Source organism: Mesocricetus auratus, unplaced genomic scaffold (assembly GCF_017639785.1).
Source record: "Mesocricetus auratus isolate SY011 unplaced genomic scaffold, BCM_Maur_2.0 Super-Scaffold_100691, whole genome shotgun sequence".
Lineage (NCBI taxonomy): Eukaryota > Metazoa > Chordata > Mammalia > Rodentia > Cricetidae > Mesocricetus > Mesocricetus auratus.
The window spans coordinates 42,102,415-42,122,643 of NW_024429267.1; the positions used below are offsets into that span (position 1 = coordinate 42,102,415).

Genomic DNA, 20,229 nt, shown 5'->3' on the forward strand with positions numbered 1-20,229 from the left:
CTCACAGGACAAAGAAACAGAAACAAAGGAGACTGTAATAGCAGAGTAGATAGGAGTTGAAGCTGGGAGGTCCTCTGTGAGTTTCAGGTCCCTGTTGTGCCCCAGGCCTCTATTGCCTAAGCAGGAAGCAGAGAGGCAGGCAGGCAGAGTCAGACACTGTACAATGCCAATCGGATGAAACCTTCTGCCATGTGATCTGCAACTGAAAATGGCACCTTGGCAGTACACTTTCTGTTCCCAAGCCCCGTGTAGAACATCACAGGATAAAAGCAGAACCTTAGCCCCGAGCCACATTCCTTAGGACCTACCTGTTGAACACTTTGGGACTTCAGAACCAGCCCCAAATACACCCTTCCAAACAGGATAACCCTCAGGATTCTCAGGGAAGACAAACTCTCTGCCATATAATGAATGGTGCTAAGTGTTGTATCTAACGATTCTTGGCAGGACTGCTTTGGATGTGTAGTGTGAGGCTTTCTGGAGCCCATCTGTCTGCTATTAATCAGCACTGTATGCCAGGCACTGTGTTAGGTTCTTTGTCATTTGTTGTCTAAAACCTTTCAGACAACCCCATCACATAGCACACCCTTGACCTGGGCAGGGTGGCCTCTTATTTGCAGAAAGCAAGACAAAGTCCCCACTCTTATTGCCTACCTAAAAACCTGGCCAAGATTCATTTTTGTGGGGGGTGGTGGAATCAGAAAGTTTTCCACCTCATGTATACTTGCAGCTCTGCACTTAACTACAAACACAGTGTGAGACAGTACAGGGAGAGCAGCTCTGAATAGCAGCCCTGAGACCTGGGTTCTGGTCTGGCTTTGTGATCCTGACCAGGCTTCATGCCTATGGTCATGGTCAGCACACAGTGACGGTCAGTAAGAGACAGTGTCTAATTCTCATTGTTACTATGCATACCTGATCAGGTTCTCAACATTCCATACAATCGTGGTCATTACCACCAAGTCACAGATGTGACTAGGACCCTGTTCCTCTGCTTGGTTAAGCAGTGCATTCTCAGCCTGGTGACAGAGAGCTTTCAGTGTCATCAAAGACAAGCGTCAAACGTTCAGAAGGTAGAGAGTAGTACTGTTTCTGTTTTGTAACTGTGTCAATTCTTCATACACTATTGCGTTGTACTGTGGGTGGTATTGGAGACTTCTGATTTGTATAAGATTGGTAGAAAAGTAAGTGTTGGTTCTAATCATATCAAGTACACAATGAAATATGATAGCCTTATTTCTCAGAATTTATGATGGAATGTGATTCAAAAGATGCAGGTGAATCACTCAAAGATGATGTCTTTGCTTAGAAGCCCTCCTTGTAGATGCTGAACCCATACTTGAATTAGATGCTAATGCTTGTGTTTCTCTCTGGGATGGGAAGGAAATTCTGGCGCAGTGTTTTCTTGTGTTTAACCCCTCCTGTACCTCCATCCAAGATCCTGCTCATCCTGTGAGCCAATGGAGGCATCCTTATAGCTCCTTGTGCTATGGTGCTCAGCAGGCTTCCAGTGCCCCTGTCAATGTGGGATTAGCCTCCATCTCCTAGCAACCTCCTCAAATGCTATCCTAAAGATACTTCCCAGCTAGCAAGGGAGATGCCAAAGACAAAGGTGAGAGATTACAGTTGGAGGAAGAAATAAAACCATGCTTAGGAGTCAGGCCAAACTGAGGAATGGAAGGCAGATTTTTAAAACCCTCCTTCAAAGTAAGACTGCAGTGGTGACATACCTCAGACTGCAGTGGACACATCACAGACAGCAGTGGACACATCACAGACAGCAGTGGGGACATCAGAGACAGCAGTGGGAACATCACAGACAGCAGTGGGGACATCACAGGCAGCAGTGGGGACATCACAGACAGCAGTGGGGACATCACAGACAGCAGTGGGGACATCACAGACAGCAGTGGGGACACTGATGGATGAGTGCAATGTGAATCCCATCCTTCTATGCAACTTGGCTGTAATGACAAGAGGGGAGGAAGAGAGCATCAGGCTGGGCTCCCAGATCTTTCATTTATCTGGGAGACTTTATGATGCATAGGCTCCTTGCAGAGCACTTGGTGGAAGTGATGTAAGTATTATGTATACACATGAGCTTGAATTCACCTGTCACAAACATTCAGACAATGGTTAATGCTTATGCCTATCATGGCAAGAATTACCATCTAGATGTTCCTCAGGCTTTTCAACCTTCACATGTTTGGTAACTTATTAGCCATTATTTGACCTCTGACATTCTGCTGTCGATGCCTGGTCAGTTCAGTCCATCACTGAACTCACATCACCTTGACTATAAAACACAGCCTCTTGATCTTTTGTCATTGTCTCCACACCCATGGATGGTTAACTGACCTCCTCACTCTCCAGACTCCTTTTGTGGGGAGGTGTAAGGGCATGAATAGCCCAGACTTTCATCTTTGCTTTCCTGACCCTGTCTGTGGTCTGACCCTTCCCTTTCCAGGTCATTGTCTATAGGAATGCTTCTAGAGAACAATCACTGAATGCTCAAATGCCTACAGTAAGTTTGTTCTTCCGGGAGTTCTTTGCCATCCATCTCCAGAATCCTTCACCGGGTAACTTCTTCCCAACCTGTAAGACACTTCCTGCATAGAACACCCCACTTCCCCTGCTACACTCCCACAGGTAGCTTCAGCAGTTCCGCCATTCTACACAGCCACACTGTAAGCTCTCACTCCTTTAAACTGAGTCTGCTGCCGCGGCCAGGGTGTACACTGTCCACCTGAGAGAGGCTGTGGAGCTGGGCTTGGCCTTCAGTGGTAGAGTTTTTCCTGGCACGCATAAGGCCACCACATAAAGAACTAAGAGAGGGGAAGAGAGGAAAGGGGGAGAACAGAAGACGAGGGAAGGAGAGGGCAGGGGAGGTCAGGAAAGAGACCAGGTATGTTCCTGTATCTGCTACCTAGCAGAACCATGGACCCACACTAGCTACTTTAAAACTTCGATTCATTTGTGTTATCTGCCTCCCCTACCTCTGTTGCTTAGAAGCCAACTGGAGGCCAGCGTTTCCTCCTTTCAAGGGGATAGGGTGGGATGGGCAGAATTAACTCCACCTCCTTGAGGGAAGTATCTGGAATAAATCATTGGAAATTCATTTGTAAGGAAAATTTGACTTCTGTATTCATTTGTTAAGAAGATCATTTATGTATATGAATATAAACTCAGATATTTACTGCTTTGTCTAGTTGGTGGTCTGATAGGTTTCTGTATCTTACTGCTCCTGTTGGCAGCTGGCAGCTTTCCAAGTGGCCTCTGTAGTCCTGTGACGTGCCCCCATATTTCTGTTTGTGAACAGCTTTTGTAATTTCTGGCATTTAATTATATTTCTTGCCTCATCCCTAAAATCCAGTATTTCTCCAAAGGACGCTGATTCCTTTTATTTAGAAGGCTTGACTTGTTTTTGTTTGGTTGGCTATTTTTGTTTGTTTGATTGTTTAGTTTTGTTTTTTAACATATTTTTTTATTTTATGTGCATTGGTGTTTTTGCATCTATGTATGTCTGTGTGAGGGTGTCAGATCCTCTGGAACTGAAGTCACAGACAGTTGTAAGCTGCCATACGGGTGCTGGAAATCAAACCTGGGACCTCTGAAAGAGGACTCTTAGCCACTGAGCCATCTCTCTAGTCCCTAGTTTTGTGTTTTGAGACAGGGTTTCACCCTAGCTGTCCTGGAACTTGCTCTGTAGACCAGGCTGGCCTCAAACTCACAGAAATCTGCCAGCCTCTGCCTCCTGAGTGCTGGGATTAAAGGTATGTTCTGAGAAGGCTCATTTTTTAAATCTAGGCCACTTGCCCATCCACTCACTCATTTGGTGACTGCTATATTCTACTCTGATGCTACATCAGACCAGAAACTAGACATACAGTAGGGAAGAAAGCAGATTAAAATCCCAGCATTGGAAAGCTAACCTGGGAGTTGTGAGATAGACAAGGAACAACTCTCAACTAATGAATAATGAATTGTAACTTTGATACATTCTCTGAAGGGAAGGGAAAACCAGCAGAGATTTGAAATAACTCAAGTCTGTGGTCTAGGTTAGCTCATGTGGTTGGAGGAAGTCTCTGTGGCTGACTCTTAGGGAGCTGCTGGAATTTGAGAAAAAGTCTTTCAAGAGCAAATAGAGGATTTCTAGACTGTAGGTTAGTGGATCAGGATTTTTCAAAGGAAAGAAAGAAGGTGGCAAGATAGCTCAGTAGGTAAGGCACTTGCTGCCAAGCCTGAGTTTGATCCCCGAGACCTACATGTTTGAAAGAGAGAACCAGTCTCCACAAGTTGTCCTCTTAGCTGCACATGCCCACCTACAGACATACATGTTTGAGTATGCCCAGATACACACACAAACAATACAGTTTATTTTTAGTCACTTTGTTATAATGACCTCCCAAGTGAAAGCATCGCACAGCCAGCTTAAGATAGCCAAGCAAACACCCAGTCCCGATCAGTGCGTCTCAGTGAACTCTATTCTCTTTGCATGTCCACTCGGAAGCCACGGAGCTTCACTGGGATTTTATACTATCAATTACATTTTTATGAACTTACACCATGAAGAAAAATCTAGAACAGTTGAAACTAGTAACTAGCCTTATACCTGCTTTCACAACTCACGTGTGCTGTAGCCTACATTCCAACCTTCCTTGTCACCTAGCGTTGCCCTTCCTTTCACCTCCTTTTTAAATGCCCCACTCTGCCCACACAGCTCTTTACAAAAGCACATTATAGCCTGGGTCATATACGAAGAAGAATGTCTAGGTAGCCTCAGTTAATGTCATACACTCTAAGTTCATCCATTTTCCTGCAAGTTTCATTTTTGCTTCACAGACAAATTGCATTTCATTTTGTGTTCATACCACTATTGAAAATTTAAGTAAATTTTCAGAAGGAATAAAAATACCCAAGGTATTATAAAAGATCTATTCTCTGTATGTCCAGATGTGTTATAGTTAAGGATGGTGAAGTTTGTTGTTGTTTTGTTTTGTCCTTGATGGAGATTGTGCCCAAAAGGAAGTGTGAAAGCTACTCTTTAGGCAGCAGTTAAGACTAAATGGAATGTTCTGGAAAGAGAAAAAGGCTCGACAGCTTGAGGATCTGAAAACAGGCCTGTACACTTCTAAGGAAGGAACATGGAGAGCAAAAAGTCAAAGTTGGAGGGAGGCAGTGGCCACAAGGACCTAGAAGATCACAACAGTGTTTAAGTAAAGAAATAAAGGAAAGCCATTGGACTGTTAAAAAAACCTTTGATTCATTCATATATTCTCTGGCTCCAGAAATAGCATTGATCTACAGCAGAACACAACCAGACCTCTAAATCTGTTTGAACACAAACTGAGGGGGGCAGAGATGGAACCTGTGTTCTAGACACAAGTTAGGGCTTTGGACTGCAGCTGTATGTGGCTGACACTGAACTGGGCCAGTTGAGCCTATGCTGACACACTGTCTTTGAGGCTGAACTGTTTTGACAGGCATCTCTTTCCAAGTGAAAACTGTATATGGCAGATACTGCGTTAAGGTAATTATTTTATACAAATGTAATCGATCTCTCTGTCTGCCTTCTTTCCAGAAAATGGCTGTATACAAAGCAAAGCTGAATGCTTTGGCTTGACGAGATGCCTTTTTCCGAGATGACAAAAGAAATGCTCTAGAGATCTTGCCAGAAATCTCCAGGTATTAAAATATGATGTTGGTCAGTTTTCATTGGCTCCTAGGTCCACAGGCATCTCAGTTCCCTTGCAAATCCTCCCTTGCTCTAGGCCTTATTCCTTCCATCTGCAAAGTGAAGATGTATTGGGTTATCTCTCAGATATCTTTCCAACCCTTAATTTCTAAAGTATCAGGATTCTTTGCTCCATTTTCTATCTGATCTCTTGAAAAGTCAGTGGGTGGTACTGAAAAACTGGCAAAACAAATTAATTTGGGGATCATTCTTTGTACAAAACTAATCCTTTGTTTTGCTTTATAGGATTTACCTCTATATCAACCCCCTGGCTTCTTTGAAATAGATCTGATTACAGTACTTGGCTTGCATACCTGACCTTTGTTACACAAAGCAACACTTATTTTCATGACTGGTGGCACCCAATACAAAATAAAAATGCCAGGCCCTGGTCTGAAAATTAACAAGAATCCCAAGTAGTGATAGCAGAGCATTAGCTGAGACAGAGCCTTGTGTTAGTGACAGGACCTGAGCCAGCGCTGTTCTTCTGGGCTAGTCTCCACATACTTCAGTCAGGCAACCAATGTGTCTATTAGAAAAAAGCATGTATGATCATGTGCCCCAACACTGTGCTCTAAATAAGTCTGACAATGAGGAATAGAAATGCATGCATGGGGGAGGGGGAGCAAGAGGCTAAAGACGGACCATGATCTAAGTTCCTATATGCACATTCAATGGAGAGCTCTGCCTGAAGTCAGCCTTGGGGCTCATGTGTAGTTGGGCTCACTGACATGACTATGACTGATCCCCTTGATCAATGAGGGCCTTGATTTTGACATCAGAAATCTGTGACTCTTGGCTTACTTTCTGAACTCAAGGCTCATCTCCCTGACAAGGTATGCCTTACACATACAGAAGAGTGCTCATGTTATGTGTGTTGAGCTCAGTATGTTCCTAGAAACAGCATGCTGGTGAAAACAGATCCAGAATCAAAATCCAGAAGACCCAAATCTCCAAATCCCATCACATGTACCTCCAGGCCACAGCTCCTAGATCCCATAGGGTGACCACTAAATAGACTTTCAATAATCTATATTAATTTGTTAGTCTTTGAACTTCAAATATATTGGATCATGCTATGTGTATGCATCTGACTTCTTGGGCTCTGTATTAGGCCTTAAAATTCAGACACAATCACTCTGGTTCAGTGTTCTGTTGTTTGCTGTAGCACAGCTGAGGAGCCTTTCTATGGTGATGGACATACTGATAGGTCTCCCTTGGGGCTGCTCATGTAATTTTGTGACTTACTAAACATTTCTACCATTTGTGATTCTCAAGAATTTTCTTATGATTGAAAAATCAGTTTATTTTATTTGAATATGAACAATGGGCAGGAAATGCCCTCATTCAGGGTTTTCATGAGCCTTAGACACCCTTTCTTTATACCCAAGAGTGAACAATGGGCTGAAGATAATGTTCTCATTCCCCTTTCATCTCAGCTTCAAAGTGACATGTCAGTCATAGGTATGACTTCCTGGGCAGTAGGAAAAGCCCATGAGTAATTATGACCAAACCCAAATAATGACAAATGGCTTCTGGGTTTGTATGGAGAAAATACTTCTTTCCAAAGCTCATAACCTCTGTATATGCCTGGAGCTTACATCATGGTTGCTCTATGCAACTGTATTCATCCATTCCCCTTTCCAGGATTGGCACCTGTCACCAGACCCTGTTCTGGCCAAGATAATAAAAGGCATTAATCAGGGAAGCTCTTGAAAATTATTTCACTCGGGTAATAAAAAAAACAAATATACTTAATGGGTCACTGATACCTTTGTAACAGGAATTGTCAATATTATCTTGTAAGAATGTGATTCACAAAGTTACTGCCTGGAACAAGCCTTTGAGACTTGCCAAAGCCACTAACCAACTCCAAGCAAGGACAGACTGAGGCCCAAGACTACCTGAATCACAGGCTTACCTTTTGTGTTACATCAGATTTATTCCTGCTTCCAAGTGTTCCATGCTGCAGCTAGAAAGGAAACAAAATCCTCCCCTTTTCTTTCTTATTTACAACCCAAGATTCATCTCAAATGCCCATGTTTCTCTGAAAACCTTTGAAATACTTGTGGCTGTTAAAGCCACACCTCTTAGAACCTAAACATGTTTTCTACTACTTAGATTATTTGAAGTATGTTAATCATTGTTCTCAAGCTATTTTTCTGATTTTCAAAGATCTCTTTGTAGTTTTTCATTATGTGTTTGTGGGAGGTATGTGCATGTGAGTGCAGTTGCCCACCGAGGCCAAAAGAGGGCACTGGATTTCCAAAGAGCTGGATTTACTGGTGGCTGTGAGCCATCATCCAATCTCGATGCAGTTGAACTGAAGTCCTCTATAAGGGCAGCGTGCACTCCTGACCACTGAGCTGTCCCTCCAGCCCCTCAGACAATTTTTAATTTCTTCCATGGAAGAAATAATTGTATGGTCTTAAGAAAGACCTATAATCCTTGACCAGTTTTTAGACTTTCATATGTGAAGGCCTAAAGATCTAAAGGTTGACTTGCCTATTTATCACTGTTATTGTCCAATTCTGCATGTTTCTTTGTAGTTTAAAAATAACTCTGACTGGAAGATGTATTAGACAGAATTTAATTTTCTCATTTGTTGTGGTACATAAGAAATAAGGCAAAGGTTTAATTAGTTTTAGGAAATTCTGCTCTTTGGATGTAAAACTAACTCTCTCTCCTCTCTCTCTCCTTCCTCATCTCTTTTTTGTCTGTGTGTATATATGCATGTGTATACCTACAAACACATGCAAATATGAAAAATTACCCAACCTTTTAAAATCATTTTATTCAGCAGAATAAAACTATAAGATATTAACAGTGACCATATCTGAGTGGTAGAAATATGACTCACTTATATTTTATTCCTTCTTACATATCTCAACTTTATACCATGATGGGTTGATATTTATAATCAGAAATCAAAATAAAATCTTAATTTAAAAATCTTCTTAATTCCTAAAAAAAAGTTGAAAACACACATAGACTTACTCAAATTAGTTGCCACAGCCAAAAATTAGCTTGTATGTAATCCTGTTTTCCATGGTAATTGCCCCTATTTTCCATAGCTACAATTCAAAATTCATTTCAAATACCAACTTTTTCTGAGGACCCTTAAAAAACTGTGTAGAGAAAGCCCGTAAGAAAAATCCCTGTAGACAGTGCTGGGTTACAAAGCTGTCCCTAAATGGATGGCTTATGGGCCAAACATTTCATTTTTAGCAACTCTGGGAATACAATTTCCAAAAATACTTCATGTATAACTATACATATAGGTGTATATATGACTATTTCAAATTAATAATGTATTAGCTTTCTGAGATGGACTACTTGGTTTTACTGGTCAATTTTTCTGAGTTGAGATTTGTAGTATCATTTCTAAGGAGTTTTGTTCCTATTCTTTTTATATCTAAACCAGAGTCTTTTACCCATAGTAGGGTACACAAGAGGAGAGTGCATCAAGCTTATGTGGGTCAGGACTCTGCAATCACAGACTCCAAAATCAGAAAAGCCTTTTTTTAAAAAATCACTTCTTGTGTCTGCTTTTCAAAAAGACATTTCCTGATTGAGACTAATGCTCAACCCGGATGAATGGGGCATGAGAATCAGATTCCACCTCTCATTTGATGAACTAGCAGAGACTATCCAGCCAGGTTTAAATTTCTACAGTCTCAGGAGCCACTATGGAGGGTGCTGCAGTCTTTATGATGTTGGCACAACTATCTCTATCTGTCACAGAGAAGGAGAGAGCGGGACAGCAGGGCTGTCTTGAAGAAGGTATGTCGTTTAGACGCCTCTGAGTGTTTCAAGTGTCAAACAGCCTTGAATTGGACTGAAAGGCTTTAGAATCAAGCAGCTCTAGGTTCAAATCCCAGTTCTTCCACTGACCCATTGAGTCACTTTAAGCATTTTGTTGGGTCACCCCTACCTGGGAGGATCCAATGTTTCCTTAAGCTCTATAAAAACACACAGATGAGGGATAGCAGCCAGTTTTTACAGAAGTTAAAGGAACTGTAGTGATGCCATGAGCCTAACTTCCTCAAGAGAGAGGTTACAAACATCTCTGGGAAGTTTACAGACTATCTTGCAGCTATATATGTTCATCTCTGTTTTGACATTTCCCCACCTTCTATTTCATTACAGCCCAAATTCCATCAGAAACAGTTGAATAACAGGTGAGATGCACTGTTAGCCATCAACAGTTGACTACATCTAACTTCTGTCAATAATAGTAAGGTTTCCAGAAAATTCTAGATTTATTGCCATTTCTTCACATTCAGTAGGTAGATGGACAAGGTTTTATAGATCCATCGGGAGAAAGAAAGTAAAAGTAAAACATTTATTTTTTCTTCTTTCATACAATATATCCCCACTACAGCCTTCCCCCCTCCTCCCAACACCCCCACACCTTGCCTCTTCCCTAGATCCACTGCTCCTCTGTTTCCCTTCAGAAAAGAGCAGGCCTTCCAGTGACATCGATCAAACTTGGCATAAGATGTAATAATACTAGGACTATGCCTTCATATCAAGGCTGGACAAGGCAACCTAGCAGGAGGAAATAGGTCCCACATGCTGGCAAAATAATCAAAGACACCACCCCCTCTTCCGCTGTTAGGAGTCTAACAAAAGCCCCAAGCTGAAGAACCACAGCATGTATGCAGACCGTGCAGGCTCCGTGGCTACCGTTTCAGTCTCCACGAGCCCCTGTAAACCCTTCTTGGTTGGCCATGTTCTAGTGTCCTCAAACTCTCTAGCTCCTACAATCCTTTCCCCCCTCTTCTTTGGAGTTCCCTGAGCTCTGCCTAGTGTAGAAGTCAATTAAAAGATTCCTAAAGATATTCCATTATACTCATAGTATCAGTACCTAGCCCAATCAGTACCTAGTCATCATACAAGCTTCCTCCCTCAGCTGATGGGAGCAGATACAAGGCAGGACATTTAAGGGGGAAATATAGATAACAAATTAGCCCTCTTTAACATGTGAGGAAGTGAAGGGCAGTAGGGCCAATATTGTGAGGGATATTCCCACGTCAGTGCAAGAAAACAGGATACACTAGTAAACGGTAAATGGGATCTAAGCGTCTGTGGTGGTTTGAATGAGAAGTATAACCCACAGGCTCAGTGCTTTGTGCCTAGCTGATGACTCTGTCTGAGGACACTTAGGAGGGGCAGCCTTGCTGGAGGAAGTACGCCACTGGCGCAGGCTCTGGGGTGATGCCTTCTGGACCTACTTCTAATTTGTTCTCTTGACTTTGCGTTAGCATTTGAGACCGTGGGCTCTCAGCTTCCCACTTCTGCCACCACCATGCTGGTGGCTTGCTGCTGTGCTCCCCGCCATGCCGAACCCTTACCCTCTACAACAGTATGCCACATAGACTCTTCCTTCTGTAAGCTGTTCGTGGTAATGGTGTGGTGTCACAGCAACAGCAAAGTGACTGGTACAGCCCTCAAGATACTGGACAAGGAGAATGAGCTGCTTTCCTTCAGCATTTGATCAAAGCTCCCATGATCATCCCAGAATACAGTCTTCCTCACTTTTTCTCTGCCCTTTGCATTTGGTAAAGGCATATTTCAAGGAATCCTCTCCTCTGTGGTTTCAGCACATCTACCAATAGCTCCCGGAACTGACATTTTCTAGGTTTAAAACTGCAGGAGATCCCCTGCTGTTTCTCAGAATTCCAGAAGTAAAAATCATCTCAAGAGGATGTTTGTAGCTACATACACACCAGTAGACGTTAAATTTTATATAGAAAGGTTCAAGAGGTAGAAGAGCTAAGAAAAATGATAAGAACAAAGAAAGTTGGAATAATTGTATCATCCAATATCAAGAATTATTAGCCAGGCAGTGGTGGCATAGACAAGAGGCAGAGAGGCAGGTGGATCTCTGAGTTCGAGGCCATCCTGGTCTACAAAGCTACACAAAGAAACCCTGTCTTGAAAAATTTAAAAGAAAAAATTACTAGAAAGTTGCAATAATCTCCAGTGACAAAAAAGGGAGGACTGATGAGCAAAGGGCTGGTTTAACCCACAGAAATAGCTGACCTGAACAAGGGGAGCTCTTGGACCCAGACTGATGGCTGGGAGGACAGCATGGGACTGATCCAGACCCCCTGAATGTGGGTGTCAGTGAGGAGGCCTAGGCAATCTATGGAACCTTGGGTGGTATTTATCCCTAGCATACAAATGGGCTTTGGATGCCCATCCCACAATGAGGGATGCTCTCTCAGCCTGGAGTCTAGGGGGGAGGGCCTAGACCCTGCCCTGGATGAAATAAATGATGGATCCTGGAGATACCCCATGGAGTATCTTATCCTCCCTGGGGATCAGAATGGGGATTGGGAGGGGAGCTGGGGGGAAAGCTGGGGGGAAAGCTGGGGGGGCAGGGGAGGAGGGGAGGGAGAGGGAGCTGGGATTGACATGTGAAGCAAGCTTGTTTCTAATTTGAATTAAAAATGAAAAAAAAGAAAGTTGCAATAATCAACACAGTATATTTTGACAAAAGGATAGGGATACAGATCAACAGAATGGATCTCTGAAGCAGTTCAGAAAGAGTCAAATAAGACTGTGTGACTCCACAAAATAATGCCAGGAAACTCTATGTCAAAAAAGATTGGAATCCAAAATATGCAAAGCACCCTCAAAAGTTAACAATTTTTTCTTTCTTTTTTTTTTTTGGTTTTTTTGAGACAGGGTTTCTCTGTATTGTTTTGGAGGCTTCTCTGTAGACCAGGCTGGCCTCGAACTCACAAAGATCCGCCTGCCTCTGCCTCCTGAGTGTTGGGATTAAAGGCATGCACCACCAACGCCCGGCAACAATTCTGTTTTTCTTAAAACAGAATTTAGACATTTCTTTAAAGAGGAAATAAATTGGCAAATAGGCTCACGGGAAGATGTTTAACATCATTAGGGACATACAAATTAAAACTAATATTCTGATACTAGACTAAAAGAAGCAATCCTGCCCCTAAATGTGGCACAATTAGGACACCCCAGGGTGTGGATGAGAGACATAATAGCAACATTACATTTACATTCTAGCATGCTGTAGTGTTTGCAGGAAACCCCCTGCTTCCCACCAAAGCTTCTCTGAAAGTCTATTTCAGCTTCCCCTTTGTCATATCAAAATAATGACAATGACGGTCTTACTGAGTTATTGAGAAAAATAAATAAAAATGTAGACAAATATTCTGGTTCATAACAAGAGTACAATTGATTTGACTATCTTGTGTTTAGTAACCTATGGTATGTCTGGACTCTCTCCTGTCTTACTTTTCTCAAAGTGTGAGCACTTCCTAACTTTGGGATGACTGAAAGCTTCGAGCAGAAAGTTGGATGTTTTTAAAGAGAGATGAACGAGGTCACACCATGCCACAAGGGATGCTCCTGAGATACGGTAGACTCCAACAAACAGAAAAGTCTGTTTGTGAGATATACTTTATTCCCATAACCTAATGTTAGTACCTTCAAGAATTTTTAAGACAAATAGATATACTCTCTCTGCCTCCCCACAGATCTATATACCCAACATCCCATGACTGTGCCTTCTCCATGGCCATAGAAAATAGCTAATGAGACAGACTACAGTGGAATAATCATTTATAAACATGTTAGTTTGGGTTTTTTTTGTTTGTTTTTTATTTTGTTTGTTTTTACCACTGTGATATATACCTGTAAGAAACCATTTAAAAGGAAGAAAATTTTATTTGGGTCATAGTTTCAAAGATTTTAGTTCGAGGTCACTTGCACTATTCCTTCGAGGTGGAGGTAAGACAAAATATCAAGTATGAGTATACCTTGTGGTAGCCAGAAATCAGAAGAGGGGACAAGATGGGGTCAAAAACAAGATTTGTCCCAAAAGCCACAACCAGGAGATCACGTCCTCCAACCAGGCTCCATTTAGTTGCACAATTCTACCACCTCCAAATAGTCTGCAAAAGTTTTAAATCTATCAATGGGTTAAGCTATTCATTAGGTTAGAGGCCTTGTGATCTGCAGCTAAGATGTCTCCCGGTCCAATCATATTGATAATCAATGCTGACCATTGCCGTGCATTTGCTCTTTTGTTCAAATACCACTTACCTACCATTTGCTAGGCCTCAAATGCAATCCCAGGACCACAAACTCAGATCAGTCTCCATCCTGACTATACTCTGAGAGCAGGGTTATGGGCTGAAATATGCCTGTCATTCATAGGGTCCTAATCAATCACATGTAAACAAAATGCAGCAAGAGGAAAAGAAGAAAATGGAGATGCTAGAAGATGACTATAGGAAGGGTAAGTGAGAGACTGGATCTCTTGGCCCTCTAAAAGAGGTGTCATGGCCACAGCTGAAAGTGAAAGTGGCCACAGTGGTATTTCCCAGTAAGGAAAGTTTGTCAGAAGTGAAGAGGTGACACAGACCAGCATTGAGGTCAATGTAGCAAGGCATTGCGCTGTCCTTCAGGAATTCTTGGCAGTCCCAGAGAGCAAGAACTAAAAGCTCGTGGGAGTTGCCGAGGGCTGGAGCTGGCACACATACAGCAAGACAAGGTGGTACCAAACTTTCTAACCATCCCACACTCCCGTGTCTGATTTATGAGGTTCACAGTGTTGAATGCCTAGTGCAGCCTGCTTGTTTAAAAGGGATGTTCTCAAACGTCCTGCTATGGAGCGCCGAGTGAAGCCATCAGTCTCAGTAGTACCCACAGGCACTCTCACCTCATCCAAAGACACAAACCACAGTGTGATGGAAGGACTATTCTTGAAGATCAAAGTCTGAATGTTTCCCTTCAAGCTCTTTGATTTTTATGGGGGCTCATGGGAGGCCTTGGAAGAGAGTTAAGCCATGAGTCAGCTGGAGGGAGGATCAAGGGTAGCATTGGTTAACGATGCCCAAAGCCTGTGAGATGTGTTATCATCTCCCAGTTCCTCAAGTTTTATCACAACACTCCTAAAATCTTTGCATCAGCAGAATTGCCTTGGGTGCTAGTTTAATCAGCCCTCTATTCCCAAGTCCAGGGTTGTGATTTATTAGGTCCTGACTGGGTCTTTCTCTCTCTCTTTCAAATATGTGTGTGTGTGTGTGTGTGTGTGTGTGTGTGTGTGTGTGTGTGTACATACACATTACAGCCTGCTCAGTCTGTTTAATGTTACTTGAATGTATATTTTCAGGGCTGACTATCTGTTATTGGATAACCAACCAGCGTTCTCTTCCCTGGGGAAGACTATTTTTCCTATTCTCAAGCATTCAAAACATTTATTGAGTGACTACTGTATGTACTTACTCTGACCCAGGATAGATACTCCTACCCACTAAGGGCACTAATAGTAACAAGCAAAATGCTAACACAATCTAGGTCCTGATGGAAGGTACTAATGACAGGGTTCAATTAATACAAGCCACCTCAGGAGTAAACCACCACAAACTGCAGTATATTCTATGAAATAAAATTGCACAGGGTTGTTAGAGGGCCTAGGTAATGATATGAAAGAAAATGGCCCCCAAAAGGAGTGGCACTATTAGGAGGTACGGTCTTGCTGGAGGAAGTCTGTCACTGTGGAGGTGGGTTTTGAGGTCTCACGTATGCTCAAGTCACACCCAATGAGACAGACCACGTACTGTGAGTCAAGATACAGGACTCTCAGCTCCTTCTCCAGTATCATGTCTTCCTGCACACCACCATATGACACCATGAGATAATGGACTAAACCTCTGAATTGTAAGTCAATCAAATGTTTTTTTTTCCTTTATAAAAGTTGTCATGGTCACGGTTGTCTCTTCACAGCAATGGAAATCCTAACTAAGACAGCCTGGAAAAGCCCAGGAAGTGAAGGCAGGACATGTATGGTGAAATGGAAACCTGGAGTCACCCTTGAGGTACAAGGACATCGTAGGATGAAAATCACAGAGTTCTGCTGCCCGTGCACCTCTTCTTCCCTCCAAATCCCACTGTGTCCACTGTGGTAGGAAGCCAGCAGTGAGCTCCGTCAGCTGAGGGAAGGTATGCCAGCCAGGGAGTGGTGGGTGGGTCTGGGTCAGTGTCTGACTCTCTTAAAGCTCTCATCTTCAAATTTCTATAATTGTTTCTATAATTTCCCCCAGAATCAGGCTCCTGGAGTTTAGTGGGAGTTGGAATCAACCTGCTGGAGTCTTCTGGAATGATTTAAAAATAACTCCCTGATTTCCAGACATTCAGATTTAACTGGATGAAGATGCAGCCTAGGAACCAGGCTTCGTAAATCTCTCCCAGGCATTTCCAATGTATGGCAAAAGCTAAGAGTCGCTAGCTGGAGGTATCTTGAGTGGCTCCTCTGGTTGGCTTTAGTAGTCAGGTTCTCTGGCAATGACTACCAAAGATCTCAAAGTCATGAGTCTGCACTACTGGCTTCTAAGTCAAAGTGATTCAAACTCCAGCTAAAAATGGATTCTATCTTCAGCAGGTCTCCCAGAATGCATCCATGTTTCAGTCTGAGCTCCCCTCACCTTGCTGGATAAATACAGAATATTATGAATATATTATATTCTGAATTATGAATGTAGCATATTGTGGAATCTTATTCAACTTGAGTTCTCACTACAGTGCTCCACAGAACTGGACTATGATCAAAGTTTCTTTCCAGAGTCTGTGGGTCCTGCTGATAGCACCTGTGACCATTTTGTTCAAAACTTAGGAGCAATGCAAAGCCGGCATCCGGAGAATGAGCCTGAGACACTCTTCACTCTGACAGTTTGCCTGCTTTGCTTTCCAGGGTTAATGGAAGCTAGAAGCTAAAACCTCTGCTTTTAACACATTCTTTTTACTTTGTGTCAGGCTAAATACAGTCTGTAAATGTGTCCCATCTTGACTTGGGCTCAGGTAGAAGTCTACAGTTCCAGATCATCTTTCGCTGGTTAGATTAGGAGTTAACCACATGACTAACGCCTGGTTTGTGATAGCTAGCAGCATTTTGCCTTGATCATGGTGACTGCCCACCTCCCTCCCTTTGTTACTATCTCATAATGCTACTGACTCACACAGATTTTTACCAGCCAGAGCCAGCACTCCATGTAGGCAGAAGACAATCACCAGAGTATTATTATTTGGTGTAACTTACAATTTTTAACCACCTTTTCCAAAGGTGCCTTCACATCTTCATCCCCTAACAAAACATATGCCTGCCTCAAGTCTTTCCACCAGTTCAGCTGAGAAGGCTGTGGTACGTGAGTGGATCCAGAAAACCCTGGATCCTTGGATCAGATTTATACTTTGCCACCATTAAGTCTCCAAATGAATCAACTCTCAGAGTTGCTTGTCAGTAAAAGAGAAATCACATTCATCTACTCCAAGCACTGCTGAGTTCACCACACAGGTGCATCAGAGAGATTGGAGAGACGGCACTGTGCCTCCTCCTCATACACTCAGAGCCTGACCACAGCTCTGGCATGGGAACTGAGCATCTGCAGTCCCCACAGGCTCCCAGTGATGCCTCTCAGAGCGGGGCTTAAACAGTAAGTAATAGGTGTTCTTTGCATTATCTGAAAGAGAACCCAACCTCCAGAAGATTAGAACAGGTGTTATATAACCCATCCAATTATTGTTTTCCTCATTTTAAATCCAGAAGTTCCTCACTCGACTGTCACATCTGCAAAAATCTTTGTGTATCTATGGATATCAAAGTTAATCAAGTTGGCTCAAGGTGTTATGCATTCAAGAGACCAAGAGTAGATGAGGATTTCTGATGTGTAGGTGCAGATGTTCTGATATAATTTCCGGATGTAAGTTCACTTGTTTTATCCTCACTATGTACCCAGTGTACACATTTCATCGTACTGGCATAGAACAGTGACAGAGTTCCTTCCCAACATTCTTCAGGCCTTTGTGTAATTCCATGTCTCTTCTTTGCCTGTACAGCTCACACCCACTGCCTGGAATATTCCTTCTGTCCTCTAGTCAGCTCCATTTTTTCCTTCAGACTCTAGCTCAGTTGTTACAACAGCAAAGAGGCCTCCCCTGACCCCCTACCTAGACCAGATTCCGTAAGTCTCTCATAGCACTATACAACACCCTCCACCTTGAGATTCTCAAGAGTTTGAGTTTGTGCCACATTTAAAACTTAATGCTTTCAGACCATCCGAGTAAACCCATATTGTGGGAGATCATATCTATCTTTTTTCAAACATTTCATACTCCAGCCTTGGTAGCATGGTATACAGTAAGTGCTCAATAAATTAGGACATCTGACATCTTGCAGGGGAAGTTGCAGACCCAAGCTGGGGACCAGATGTGACTCCAGGTTAGTCCACGGGTATGAGGAAAATTCCACTTCTCCCAGAAGCTCCATCAGTGGCTGCCTACCCCTAGGCTAGTCCTAAACAGTTCTCAAACCTCACAAGCTAAGTGCAATGGATAGTGGTCAACACAGAACCTTACAACTGGTCCAAGTGCAGAGAATAAGTATGCCCAGCCACAAATGGGAGATCTATATCCTGCACCTCCATAAAGTTCAGGGACCATCACAGGAGAGGAAGTCAAGGAGGCCCAGAGGTCAGGGAACACCAGAGTGAAACAGTATCTTCTAGAGCTGACAGGACTCCTGCACTCATGAACTAAGAGCAGCTGTGGTCTCCTGCAGACAACCTGCACAAGATCAAGCCATTCAACACGTTAGCACATGGGGGACGCTCACGAGCCCCCCACTCCTAACTGAGGAACCACTATTTCGGAGAATCAAGATTCACTAGACTCAGTACAGGTTAAGTGAAGTTTATTCAGGGAGAATGCACTTACACAAGAAGAAGGTGGCCGCCGAAGGTTCCAGCTCCAGCGATCCTCCCAGGCTGTTTGTTCCCTGTGACCCAACTGGAAGCCAGAGAGCTTCTGGGGGGGAAAAGCCAGTTTTCTTTAAGGGTGTGCCCCCTGATAGGTTGACCACCCTCCAGTGGGTGGGACAATGACCAGTGTATGGACTGCACAAATTATAGTTAATAGAGTTATTGGATTTTTTAAAGAGACATGAATTTGGGGGTGTGTGGGGTAAATTGCAGAGGGCCATGAAACTATACAGCAATGATAACTAGTGTTTAACAAGTTGACCCACTAGACATTGTTGGCAGTCCTACTTGGCAAAGCTGACTCACCAGGCATTATTGGGGACCCCCACTTGGCAAAGCTGTGGGGTTATTGACTGGATGACTGGTTGTTCCTGTAACTTTCTCAGGTACCACTGCTCCGCCTCCCTAATAAGAACAACTCTGATGGTCTTCCCACAGCCCTTTGGTGGTGTATCTTATACTCCTTGGGCACACATACAGCTGTGGACAGTCAAAAAGATGATGCTTAGGCTGCATAATTTTGATGAATAGAAATAACAGTAGGATATTTTACATTGCTCAGACTGACATAGGATTCTCAGTCACAAAGACAGCCTTTTACACAGACAAGCTAACTTTCGACTTCAGAGCAAATTCAAAGCAGGCTGGTTTGCCCCTGGAGACAATGTCTGGTTGCCCCTAGAGACAAGCACAGTAGGTCATTTTTCCAGGTGTTGTTCTGCTGATTCAAGGCCAAAGCTTAAGGCAACTTCAGTCTGCACATACTCCTAAACCTCAAGGTCCAGCTAATTAACTGTTGGAGTTAAGCCTTGATTTCCAGTGCCACCTTCTGTCTGGGAACCTCCCCAACTTAGAGCTATGTGCAAGGCCATGGTTGCTCGCTGACCAGTCACTGTGATATTCCTCGCCTAAGAGAAACCACGTGACTTATGTTGGGTTTTGAGAAAGGGCTAAGCCCTTAAAAATATAACTTACTTGTCCAGAGTTTGGCTGTGAGACAGCAGCAGAGGAGAAGCAGTGGAGAAGACAGTGAGGCAGGGGCGGCAGGGGCGGCAGGGGCGGCAGGGGCGGCAGGGGCGATGTGGGGAGGCAGCAGACAGCAGCGGTGGCGATGCAGGGGAAGAAAGACAGCAGCAAAGGGGGGCCAAAGAGAAGGAGACAGAGCTAATGCGAGAAAAGCTGCATTTTTCAAGATAAAGTTGCCAACAGACAGCGTCTGTGTTTCCTTACATCTTCCCCTTGGGTAGAAAAGTGTAGTCCTCTCCATATCAGTGGATTTTTTTACATACCCTGGTTCTGACCAGGGCCTGCCCCCCCTCCAAATAGTCAACTATAGTAAATCTGGAAGGAGCTTAGGGAGGGAGTGGGAGGTGAGTATGGTCAAAGTTATTGTATGGAAATCTCAGAGAATTTTTTAAAAGGTAATAATATGTTTTAATTGGGACTTCCATTGGGGTTTTCCTTTGTTTGTTTGTTTGTTTTTCGAGACAGGGTTTCTCTGTGTAGCTTTGGAATTTGTCCTCACTCTTTAGACCAGGCTGGCCTCAAACTCACATAGATCCACCTGCCTCATCCTCCTGAGTGTTGGGATTAAAGGCATGTGCTACCACCCAACTTCAATTTCTTGTTGATTATGAATTGATTCTCCCTGAAGGAGGGGCAGAAATACTTTACTTTTTTTGTTATCTCTATTTGACT

General features: G+C 43.2%; 1 protein-coding gene and 1 long non-coding RNA gene across 3 annotated transcripts in view; one reads left to right on the forward strand and one right to left on the reverse strand.

Moving 5' to 3' along the window:
• Positions 1-20,229, reverse strand: part of Tmem108 (transmembrane protein 108) — a 420,643-nt gene that overhangs the window by 391,056 nt on the left and 9,358 nt on the right. The window lies entirely within an intron of this gene.
• On the forward strand, positions 1,966-16,234 carry LOC121137476. Its single transcript, XR_005874715.1, has 4 exons — positions 1,966-2,077; positions 5,582-5,685; positions 15,506-15,721; positions 15,823-16,234. It is a non-coding gene; the product is annotated as an uncharacterized LOC121137476 (long non-coding RNA).